Source organism: Lycium barbarum, chromosome 12 (genome assembly GCF_019175385.1).
Source record: "Lycium barbarum isolate Lr01 chromosome 12, ASM1917538v2, whole genome shotgun sequence".
NCBI classification, from domain to species: Eukaryota; Viridiplantae; Streptophyta; class Magnoliopsida; order Solanales; family Solanaceae; genus Lycium; species Lycium barbarum.
This window is the reverse complement of record NC_083348.1, coordinates 106,279,684-106,292,804: the sequence shown is the minus strand read 5'-3', so window position 1 is coordinate 106,292,804 and position 13,121 is coordinate 106,279,684.

Here is a 13,121-nt window from a genome sequence, read left to right as displayed (position 1 = left end):
TCTTAGGAAAGAAATTAATGATCGGTCCAGAGTGTCAACAGTTGAAGGTTTGGATTTTGTTTTCTTTTCCAGCCCTCTGCTTTCAAATCTGAGAGCACTTTAATGGACTTCGTCCGTTTGTGAAGAAAAAACGTTTTTCTTATTAGTTCTTTTTCATTTTCGGGTACAAATTTTAATGGCTTTTGTCCATTTCCTTTCTTTTTCTGATCAAGGAGTCAAAATACCTACAAATCTGAACGTTGAACCACCAAAAACCCCGCCCAAATTTTTGAACTCCAGCAAAACCCTAGTTGATCCCTATATATAATCCTTTTCTTGAGTCGTTTAGGGATAAGTTCTTTAGTCGCTGAAATTCCCTAAAAAAAAAAAAGTTTTAAGCTGCCTGGAACCCCCTGAAAATACAAGTCTTTAGCCGCTCAAATTCCCCTTTAAAAAAATATTAGTTTTTTAATTTTCTTGATATAGTCTCAAAATACAAAATCCTTTTATGTTTTTGGCACTTGGTATTTGTTCGGATCCGAGTGTTCACAAACTCGGAGTTTGTGGTGTTTCGAGGTAGATCGGAGATTCGAAGCCTCATTTCGCTGCACCCGAAGCAGGTGATTCTCCTTTCCCTTTTTTTTTTAGGTTTATTTGTTCTGTGTTAGTTCATTTTTACTGCTTCTATGTGATTTGTATATGTAGTTTAAATATATGTATATGTGTTAGGATAGTCGGGTTCTGTGTATGAATCATATTCGTGTTCAGTTTGACTTAATTAAAAGGAATAGGATTATGTGAAATAATTTACCTAGTTATTAAATATGCTGATCAGATCAATAATGTTCTTATATAGAATGGCTAAGCTTGTCTGATATATTAAGTTAGTTCAACATGGTCTAAACGCTGCTATTTAAATCTTAAATATATTGATCTTATTTGGCTAAGCATGCTTAAATGTCTTGGTATTTATTCATCACTGGCTGTTTATATGGTTAGCCGCGACTAGTTGCTATGCCAATGTAGGTTCATTGTTTCATTTGTTGAAGAACTATACCATGTTTATCCTGATCTGTTTTAATAAAGATGATATACATTACTTTGATTCAGTTGCTGAAACTGTGATCATAGTCGAAAGAGAAAGACCCTCCTGTTTTGCTTAGTAATTGGATTGCCTAGCCTGCTTAAGTTAGTTTAATCCAATGAAGTTTTATACGATGAGTTATTTTACAGTTAAGCATGATGGGATATTTGTTTGGCTTAGCCTAGTCAAAGTATGCTTTTACGTTATCCTAGCCTAAGTTTACCCATGTTTAAGCATATGTAGAGTATCCTGTTGTGGTTAATCATGGTTCATATGTCATATGTGTGTCGTGAATCAATTAGTGACTGCATAGTGAATGTTTGGTCTTTTAGAATCTGTTGTTTGTCCTACTCGAGCTTAAACTATATATCGACCTAGAACCCTGCTAAGGATGTTTGCCTAAATGTCATGTTTGGCCAAGATACATATGCCCTGTATAGTTCGCGTTTCTGTTGGAATATCCCATGATATGTTAGATATTGTATTCAAAATGATGCATTATGTTGATTGAAATCAGAATTAATATCATTGGGCTGAAAATCTGTTTCTTGAAGATGAAAGGGATAATTTTTCTTCCTCATTTCTAAAGCTAAATCGAGTATAATCTGGTTCTAAGCGTGAAGTTTGACACTATTGTTTTTATATTAAAAGAGAATTAAAAACTTCTAAAATCTGCACATTATAACATGTATGGATCTGTGATTTGTATAAGGTTTTAAAAAGATACCCTTTGTAGTTTAGTTGAGCAGAATTACTAGCTACTAGCAAGGGTGATGTTTTGCTATAGTCATTAGTGTTTTGCCTTGTTAATATAAAGAATGTGAACTGAAAATATGCCCGAATGCCACAAATGTCCTTCATGAGTTCAGTAGGTGTTAGTATATTGCCAATCTGCCATTGTCTAGATTCTATGCATTTTTGTGTGAGTGAAATATATTTAGTAGGTTCTGCATGTAGTCTGCGTTATCAACATTGGTTTGTTTAAATTTCGTGTGTGTTGCAAACATATTTCGTTTGAAGTATGTATATAAATGTATATTACAAGTATGTTGTGGTTAGCACATTGATAAGGAGGTTAGTTGGTCATTATGGATCAAGCTTGAACCCTCCCCGGTGTTAGCCATTCCTGGGATTCATGAAATCCCTTGGAACTTGTGCAACATCGGGAAGACGGGGGCAAAAGCTTTCTGATATTAACCTTCTATACATCCTTCTGAGTGTGTATACATGAGGTATACTTAAATATACACAGTATATACATAGTCCACTGGTCTGTTTTGAATTTACATTATACATGTTTAGCCTCATTTATTGGTTGCGTACTAATCCTTTTCTTTCGTTTTTATGCATGACCATCGCATACGAGTCCGAGGGACTCGTCTTCTTCCGCATTTGGTGTTGGGCTAAAATCCCAACGTAATCTCCATCACACCAGCCCTGTCCGCAACATAAAAAAACGGAAATTCTGGGCCAAAGCCCAATAGCAGGAACAGTTCGCAGCAGTTAGGCCCTAAAAATGGGCCAGATCCATTCAATTATTTGTTCTCTATTCTATTTCGTTTGTGCGTTTGACTTGTATTGTTTGACTAACACTTTATCTTATTTTTGTTTTTACTTAGCTTAGATGAATTATAGGAGAATTAGTATGGATAGTTTTAGAAGTAATGGGTAGTTATTTTAAGGGAAAACTATTAGTTAATTCTACCGGTTTTGTTCTATTTTTTCTTTCTTTCTAAAATTGTTTATAGTACCTATAATATATACTTTTATTAAAACAATTGATTTTCAAGGACGTGAAGCCGTGAACATATATTTTGAATTAAGATCACGTTTTTATTCTTACTATCTTAGAAATTTTTGAAACGTCACTCAGACGTAAATATGAACTCAAGTATATTTTATAGATAACTCTTCAAGTTTGAATCAATCACACATATTTTTTTAGCTAAGCATAGTTAATAAGAAATAATAAAAAGGATAAAGAAAACTCACGTCTTTTTGCATCATATTTATAAAATAAGTCTAGATTTTTTTCTACATCGTCATATTCATATAATATAATTTTTATCTAAAGTTCAAATTTGCTAAGTCTTCTTTTAAAAGCTATTATTCATATGCAATTCCTTATCAAAATTCACGCAAGATGTGGTGAAAACACTTTTTATTAAAATAAGATGATATCAAGATGTATGATTTATAAGAATGATTTTTGGCCTTTTGAAAATAATTATTTTTTCTTATACAAGCTTAGAAACACATTATATTGTCTATTTACAAAGTTTTACTATTTTGGCATCTTTCTTAAAATTACTTATAAAATATTATTTATTATATTTTTCGATTAATTAACCTATGTTTGACCGGTTAACCGTAGTTAACGGATTCTAAAGGATGTCTAACCCCTTCCCTTTAGGATAATCAGAACCCTTACCTAGAAAAAAAAATTAAGCAGACCATTAACGGAGGTTTAGTTAGCTTTACCTTAGTTAATAATTAGGTGCCCTAATTCACCATTAAATTAATTAGGTGGCGACTCCTTAAAAATAAAAAAAAAATAGGAATCACCAATATGTGGTACTCTACTTTGACCCGGTTTAAATGGGGTATAACAATAAGACCCCTATTTTATAACTACAAGTTTAGGATTTTTCACTCTTTTCCAAAACCTGTTGGTCTTTATTTTCCGCCAAGAAATAATATTTCAATTAATTCTTTATTATTCGGGCACAGCAGGGACCACATAATTTAATTAACGAGGCTTCCTATTATGGAATTAATTCGAAATATCTGAATTAATGCTACTATAATAAATTACGAATTATTCCACTAAAAATCGTAACTGCACTCCTTAGTTCAATTTCGAAATCTTTCATTAAATCTTATTTAACTCCCCATGTTAAGATTACAGATACCAACCAATTAAATTAAATTACTGACAATTTAATTCATTGACTAATTGAATCCTTTATATTTTCGCTTAACTTATATCATGTGACGGATATAAAATCCACCTACAGGGTTTTCACATGAGACTTATAAGCATTCATAAAGGGGTATCATCAATCTCAAAGTCGAGACATGGATTCTATCAACTAATTATTATTTCACAAATGTATTTTGCCATTATCTAATTTACCAGGAATACATAGACCCGTAATTGAGTCGTACCATTTAATAAATCAAAATAATGAACAAATCACATTGATCATAATAATTATATCAAGATTAAGAGTATAAGTACATTTAATGAACTAGAGAATTTGTTTTATATATTCAGTACAAAAACACTTAGCTCTACTTGGTCCGTTCAATACATACAAAATGTACTAGCACAAGAAGACGGAACTATATTGTTCCCACAATGAAGATACATTATATTAATCTTGTGCTACAATCATACCGATGGCTTTGTCCAAATTCCATCTTAGATTGTGAACATAAACTTTATACTTATAACAACCAATGATTTAATCTTCCGTGTATAAGCTAAACTCTATACACTAAATCATCTACTATATAAGTAAATGACACACATACTAGTACATGATCTATTTAACTCTTTATTAAAAATTGAATAAATAATTGTTCTATAATAAATACTATATTCAAACGCATGGTTAATAATATATATCCTAACAATCTCTCACTTAGACTTTTAACCATGACAATTGTTAGAATATACTATATCTAAACGCATGGTTAATGGTATATACCCCAACAAAAACAACGATGCCATTGAAGCTCGTAACACCAGTAGATGGAACTAGTCGCAAACTACCTTTAATTACTTTTGGAAGCTTCCTCCCTCCACAATTTCAATCTATTCCGGAGGAGGTTTATGTCTTCTGCTCTGATACAGACTCGCAAACATCTATTCGGCTAGAGGATTTTGGATATTCAAATGCCACTTCTGCAGCAAGACGACTGCAGTTCTCTAAAGCAGCAACATCAACACAACCAACTCCTTCTGAACAGCCGGATTTCAGACAAAATCGCCTGGCCCAAAAAGGTAAAACCCTAACCTATATTCCTCCAAGTACAAAACAAGGAAAACTTCATGTTAACATTGTTGAGGATGACTTGCAAACTCAGAAGAGCTATTGGAAAAATGCACTAATTGGGTTTGTAATTGGGGATACACCTTGTATGAAATCTATAGATAGCTATGTAACGCACAATTGGAACTTTGTCAGAAAACCCCAAATCCTTGCGCACGATTCTGGGTACTTTATTTTTTGTTTTGAATCAGCGAAGGATTGTGATAAAATTCTTATAGGAGGACCATATACATTCCATAACAAACCTTTCATAGTACAGAATTGGGTAATTGACTTTGAATTTGATCCTGACTGCATCACTACAATTCCACTATGGGTGATTTTCCCTGGGCTACTTGTGGGATATTGGTCCACTGAGGCTTGGAGTAAACTTACAAGTGCAATTGGTCGTCCTCTCTACACTGATAAGTTCACAACTGAAACGGACAAAATATCTTATGCTCGTATTCTGGTGGAGGTAGATGCTTCTCAACCTTTGGTAGAGACAATTGAGATTGGTACTCCTACTGGTAGTTTTCAGCAACCTGTTGAATATGAATGGAAACCAAGATTTTGCACAAATTGTGTAAAATTTGGTAATCTGATGGAGGACTACTGGAATGGGGGTCAAGAGGAATTGAAAGAGGTTGAATTCAAAGAACCTCCAAAAAAAATAAGGAGAAAAAGAAGACAGGTGCGACAAGATTGGGTAGCAGCAGTTCAAAAAAATGCTCCCCTGGTTGTTGATGCTATGCAGACTGCTTCTGGTGATCAAGTTGGACCTAGAACATCAATGAGTCCATCTCCAAGAGCTAGATTGCCAAATGTAATCACACAACCCAATACAAGCCAGGCCAAGGATACAACAAAGGTTGCAACTGTCAATGTTCAAACAGGTTTGACAGTCTCCAAGACAAAGTCCATAAATGATGCAACTAGACTGAATGGGGACCCTGGGTCACTAACCCCCCATGATTATTGTCACTTGGAATATAAGGGGGCTAATCAGCCCCTAAAGCAGAAGGAGCTGAAACTTTTTTTGCAAAAGTATAAGGTAGAGGTTTTTGATTGTCTGGAAACAATAGTAAAGGAACACAAGTCTAAAAGGATATTGAGTAAGGTAGCACAAGGGTGGAACACTTGCTGCAGTTATCCAATGGCCACAAATAGTAGAATATAGTTGTTTTGGAAACCTTATGTGCAGTTGCAGGTTATTACAATGAAGGAGCAATACATTCATTGCCAAGTAGAGGATCCAGAAAACTCTTTCTCCACTTACTTTACTGCACTCTATGTGGGTGACTTGAATCAGCTGATAAACACAACTCAGGGTGCATGGTTGCTGAGTGGAGATTTTAACAATGTTCTCTCTTCTGCTGATAGGATAGGCTCCACTGTACTTCTAGCTGAGACAAACGATTTCAAAGAATGTGTTGACAAACCCCAACTTACACCACTGAGAGCAAAAGGATGGCAATACACCTTTTGCAATAAGCAACAACAGGATAGTAGAGTTTATTCCAAGTTTGACTGGGCTTTTGGAAATTTTCATTGGTTGCAAACTTATGTGCATGTAGAAGCAGATTTTCTCAGAGCAAGAATTTCTGATCATTCTCCAATATTGATATAGTATAACCCATAGGTGGAACTACATCCAAAACCCTTTAAACTTTTCAAGACAATACTTCATCATCTTGATTTCATTGGTATTTTGAAGACAAAATGGGGCCATGAATGCAGGGGCACAAGAATGTATCAGTTATGGCAAAAACTCAAGAACCTAAAGGTGGGATTAAAATATCTAAATACCTATCTGGCCTCTTATGAGCAAAATCTACAACATGCAAGGCAGGATTTGCTTATTATACAAGATCAGATGGCAATGGAACCTCTAAACCAATCCTTGATAGAGGCTAAAAAGAACACAGTACTGGAGACAAACAAGTGGAGTCAGGTGGAGGAGCAGGCTCTTAGGAAAAAGTCTAGGGCATGTTAGATATCGTTTGGTGATGCAAACACAAGGTATTTCCATGCTCAATTGTAAAATAAAAGCTAGCAAAACAATGTCACATCTATACATGTTGCAAATGGTACAAAAATCACTAATCCCATGCAGGTAGAAATAGAGTTTGTATCTTTTTTCACTAACCTGATATGTTCAACAGCTGAAGAGCTGCCTTATCCAAATTTTGTTGTCATAAAGAAAGGACCATGCCTCACACACCAATAGAAAGGTTCTCTAATTAAGTCAGTTACTGATCAGGAAATTCTTACAGCTGTAAAGGAGATGCCTCATGACAAAGCCCCAGGTGTTGATGGTTTCCCCGTTAAGTTTTTTACTGAACATTGGGAGATAGTCAAGACTGATGTAATTCATGCTGTTAAAGAATTTTTTTGCACCGGTAAGCTACTAAAGGCTATTAGTTGTACTGTTATGACACTTGTGCCCAAAATTTCCTCCCCTTCCATGGTGAAAGATTATAGGCCTATTGCCTGTTGTACTACAATCTATAAGATCATTACAAAGATCTTAACTAACAGGAGTAAGTATGTAATCAGTACCATTGTTAGCCCTGCCCAATCTGCTTTTATAGAGGGTAGAAGCATTGTGGATAACATACTATTTAGTCATGAATTGCTAAAATGGTACATTAGAAAAGGCCTGTCTGCTAGGTGTGGTATGAAAGTTGATTTAAGAAAGGCATATGATGCAACAGAATGGTGTTTTTTTGGAAGCATGCTGGTAGAACTGGGTTTCCCTTATAAGTTCATTCAGTGGGTTATGGAATGCATCACTTCAGTCTCCTACTCTTTGGTTCTGAATGGTGGTCTGACTAATCCTTTCCGGGGCAAAAAAGGAATTAGACAAGGTGACCCCATGTCACCTTATCTCTTTGTGATTGTCATGGAATACTTATAAAAAGAACTAAACACCTTCTCTGAGAATCCACACTTCTGTAACACTCCGTAAATTCAGATTGGGTGTGGATGTGTTAAATGAGTATTAATATGACATTTTAGACATGTGAAGTACTATCTGGATGAGTTTGGGTGGAAATAGTTGTTTTGAAGTCAAGAAGAATAGTCAGGTGCTTAAGATTTGATATAATCGACTAGTTTACGGTAGGTCTGCCTTCCATCCCAATTTTGTGAAAATATGTTAGAGAATTTGAGAAAACTCAAAACATGAAAGTTGTATCCTTTTGAAATATCTTTCCAACGATATAAGGTATAGATCAAATGGACCCGTGAGTAAAAGGTTATGCAAATTTTACTAACCTGTGTTTCGCAGGACCAGTCTGTGGCTCAATCTGCGTTTCGCAGGTTGAACACCAAAAACCATGTCTTATTGTCATGTTGTGCGTTAGGGCTATGTTTTTCAGGTCAATCCTGAGATTCTTAGGACATGTCAAGGGCCTTGTTCGGCTATAAAAATCCCAAAACGTGAAATTTTCTTAAATCTTCATTCTACTTTATTTTTGGCCGACTTTGTTTTTAGGAAAAAAGACCCTAGAACTTCCCCAAACCTCCTATGGTGAGTTCTTCCTCAAATACCAAGTATTATTCCTTCATATTAATAAGGAGTAACATCCATATATGGATTATTAGCAAGATTCTACTCTACAATCCTAAGGTTCTCAAGAAAACCCTTCTCAAGGGTTCAAGTTCAGATTTTTTGGATTCTTTTACAAAAGTTGGTTCTTGTCTGAGTGTTTTGGAGCGATTAAGGTATGCAAGACTTTCGTATTCCAATCCATTATAGCTTTAAATCGGTGATTATGGACTCTAAGTTCTTGGGAGATAAGTTAATGGGTTAGATTATAAGAAACATATGAACTATTGTATGACTTGGATTGTTCACTTAGGGTTGTTGTAATCATATGGGTGATGAAGAATAAAATTAATTATATTAATTTAAGATTGTAGAATCACCTAGAAGCAAGAGGTTGGGTAATTGGATGAAGAAACACCATTAATGAAGGTTGTGGAACTTTGTGCCCATCAAGTGTTTGATAAAATGCGCAAATGACAAAAACATGAGTATCCCTGCTAACCTTAATTCCCCTTGACTTGTATTAGTATAGATTAAGGTTGAAAGGGTTGAAGAACATTGTATTATGCTCAAAGGCCAGAATTAAGGTATGTGCGGCTACCTCTCTACGTTTAGGAATGTTGATGATTCTCCCTACGATACGGTTTATCGACTATTACGATTTGCTTCAAAATTATAGTTATACCTTAGTTTCATAAATAGTTGCAGAACCTCTATTCTCTAGTTTCATAATTCATTCATGACTTTCATTCCGAATGTTGTGAACTCATAAGGTAATCTATATAAACTCGTATTTGATACCCATGAGTCTCAGTCTAGAAACTTAGCCTGCTTGGAAACAGTTAAGGCTTCAGACCTTATAATCAGTCCTTGAATGCATGTCTCAGTATAGTAATGTTCATTATTTTAGTGATCTCAACTCCTTAATAATAATTAATGAATATTGAACATTTGTATTTTTCCCGATGGCACAGTCTCATGTATACGTATACTTGGCCGAGGCCATTGACTGACGCACTTACTTGACCAAGGCCACTGATTTGTACACTATATTGGGTCAAGGCCCCACATATGATTAATTCGATTAAAACAAGTGAATTCATATTCAGAACAGGGAGTACCTATTACTTTACTTCTCTTGTTCAGTTTAGTTATCAGTTATCAATTTCAGTTCATATATATATATATATATATATAATATTATTTGGGTTTCCCTTTCTCGAACACCACACTTACAGTTCTTTCTTTCAGTTGCTTTACATACCCGTGCAATTCAAATATATTGACGTCCCTTTTGCCCGGGGCCTGCATCTCACGATACAAGTAATGATTTACAGGACGATGAATCTGCTCGTTAGGATTTCTAGTATTAGCCGATTGGTAAGCTCCAGTCTTTCAGGGCTTTATCATTATTTTACAGTCTTTCAGTATTTACAGATAGTCAGGTATGCCGGTTTTACACCCCGTACTTTTGTACGTTAGGTTTCTTCGGGAGTTGGTTGTTACAGATTTGGAGAGCGTAATTATCTTTGAGGTTTTACAAGATTAGACGAGTTTATCTTGAGTATACGAAGTTTTAAGTTCATGTTTGGCATGTGTTGGAAGGATTAGACGAAAAATGAATCGAAGAGATTACATTTCGTCAAACTTTTGTTTTGGGAAGTGGAAAATACGGACTGTATATTAAATATATTAACCGTACTTTAGGATACGGTTCGTACTCCATTAAGACAAAGAGGGAAAATTTTTGTTGGAGAAATTATACGGCCAGTATATTTTGGCCGTATTTTATATCAGTGACAGCTCTTTTTAAAAAAAATATAATTCGTACCCTACTCTTTTTATCTTATTTTCCTTATTTCCCCTGACCTCTAACACCTCTAGAAACCCTCTCCAACATAACTAATCAATCCCTAAGTGAAATCAAGGATTAAAAGAGAAGATCAAGTGCTTAAAGTTTCCAAAGTGTTGTTGAAGCTTGTTTCTCCTTTTTATAGTAGCTTTGGAGGATACTTCAAGGTGAAGTATCTTGGAATTGAAGTGTTCTTGGGTTCTTGAGGCAAGATTTCATCTTATTTCCATGTTTATGAGTTTATGTGATGGTGATACTAGGTTTGGAGGGGAAGAAGTTGGAGGGAAGGTTCAAATATGAACTTGAGTTTATGTTGCTTTGTAATCTGCTTTGAGCCATGTTGTTAATGTGTTTTTGAGCTGAAATCTCATTGTATGGATAGTAGTAGATGTTGAGGTAGTTATACTTGGTGTATTTGGAAGAAGGAAGTATATAGGTGTCGTATGCGAAGCGTATATCACTATTTTATTGTACATCTCTAAATGTTAAGGATATGAGTTTAAAGAGGATCATATGATATTGTTGTGTTGATTGTTGGATGTGTGTGATGATTAAGAAATAGGGGAAATGCAGCCCGTTCATTTCAGAATCGATTTATCATTTGATATACGTGATATACTAGTACTATCTAAGATTGAAAATGCCTTCCTTTGTTATAGGATTGGAATACTAGTTCGATGGATTCGCTGTGGGATTGTGTTGATGACTTGAGGTATGTAAAGGCTAAATTTCCTTCTTTTAGCATGATCCATATGAATTAAATGTAAACGTAACGCTACTCCATAATGATTCTATTCTTAGCAACTAGGGATGTTTTATGTTGATTTATGTCCCATTAATATTGTTCTTAGCAAGTTTCTCTCCAGATTCAGTATGCTTCATAGAGTCACATGTTGATGAAACTGCTATGACCCCATAGGCGTTATATACGCGTATACTTATATTATATCTATATGGCTTATGGGGAAGGTTACAACATTATATACGCACCACCAACTGATCAGCTGGTCATATGATGATGATTATGCGCACAGAGGCAGATATGATATGATGGGATGCCCACAGAGGCTTGACAAGCATTATATACGCATATATATATATATATAAGCAGGTGTTATATACTCATATATATATAGTACTTATGCAGATCATTGGCCCTCAGAGGCAGTTCAGATATACAAGTTGCATTCCTTTTATCCTATGTACTTTTATGTTACTTTCATGCCTTACATACTCAGTACATTATTCGTACTAACGCCCCTTTCGCATGGGAGACACTGCCTTTCATGCCCACAGGTTCAGGTAGACAAGTTGACGACCCGCCTCAGTAGGTTGTCGTTCAACTGATATTAGAGCACTCTACTTGTCTTGGCGTTGATGTCGTGTCTTGGTACGGTATGTTTTTGTTGTACATAAGGGTATGGCGGGGCCATGTCCCGACCTTTTTATGTCATGTACTCTAGTAGAGGCTTGTAAACAGTTGTGGTACAGTTAGACGTTGTATAGCCCTCTCGGCCTATATTTTGTTGTATAGATGTCCATGATAACCTTGTCGGCTCGTACTGTTGTGTCCAGCATGATTATATACATATGTCCTTTCGGGCTCGTTCCTTTTCAGTACAGTTCTCTTATGATCTAGCAGGTTGCCATCTCATGACCCTCGTGGTCCACCATTTTTTATGGTTATGATGTGAAAGTGTGTTTTAGAGGTGCTCAGTAGGTAGGGCCCGGGTGCCTGTCATGGCCCTCCGGTTTGGGTCGTGACAGCTGGGGCCTTGTCCCTGCAACAGTAAGTGTTGCCAGTACTTCATTAGAGGCTTCATATAATTGAGTGACAGCTAGACAGAGTGGCAGGCTTTCAATGTTAATCCATGTTGGCTACAATTTATGCTTGAGACTTTATAGCGTTTCCGCATTTTGATTTATATCATTCAGACTTTCGGTATATTAGCATGTGTTAGTTTATTTTTCGCATTCAGTATGTTATGATACCACATGTTGATTCAGTCAGCCAGTTGATTCGTTCGGTCACATGTAGTTAAGCACCGGGTGTCATGTTATGTCCAAGCCCAGGTTCGGGGCCTGACAACTTCAAATTTCATCTTAGGTGTAAGAGATTGGGAATAATGCACATTTTTTTTGCAGATGATCTTCTCATGTTTTGCAAAGTTGAGACTCAATCTATTAAGCTTCTCCAAGAGGCTTTTCAAAGGTTCTCAGCAGCTTCTGGGCTGCAAGCAAACATTGACAAGAGTTTTATCTACATGTCTGGTGTGAAGGAGGACTTAAAGCTTGAAATTCTTCAGACCCTGGGATCCTGTGAAGGGATACCTCCTTTTAAATACCTGGGTGTCCCCCTCTCCTCCAAGAAGCTTATTATAGCTCAATATATGTCATTGGTAGAAAAGGTCACTGAAAGTAACTGGTTGCCAGAAGTTGAATTGTATTGTTTTTCATAGTCTTTTGTAGATAGGCTCCTTTGTAAGTTGAGTCTGTTTTGGTTTTCTGTTTTGAGAAACAGGTGGTCTGCCCTGTTTGGTTTTGTAACTATCACTTTTGGTATTAATAAAAATCATTTATTTACCAAAAAAAAGAAGAAGCTGAATTCCTAATTCA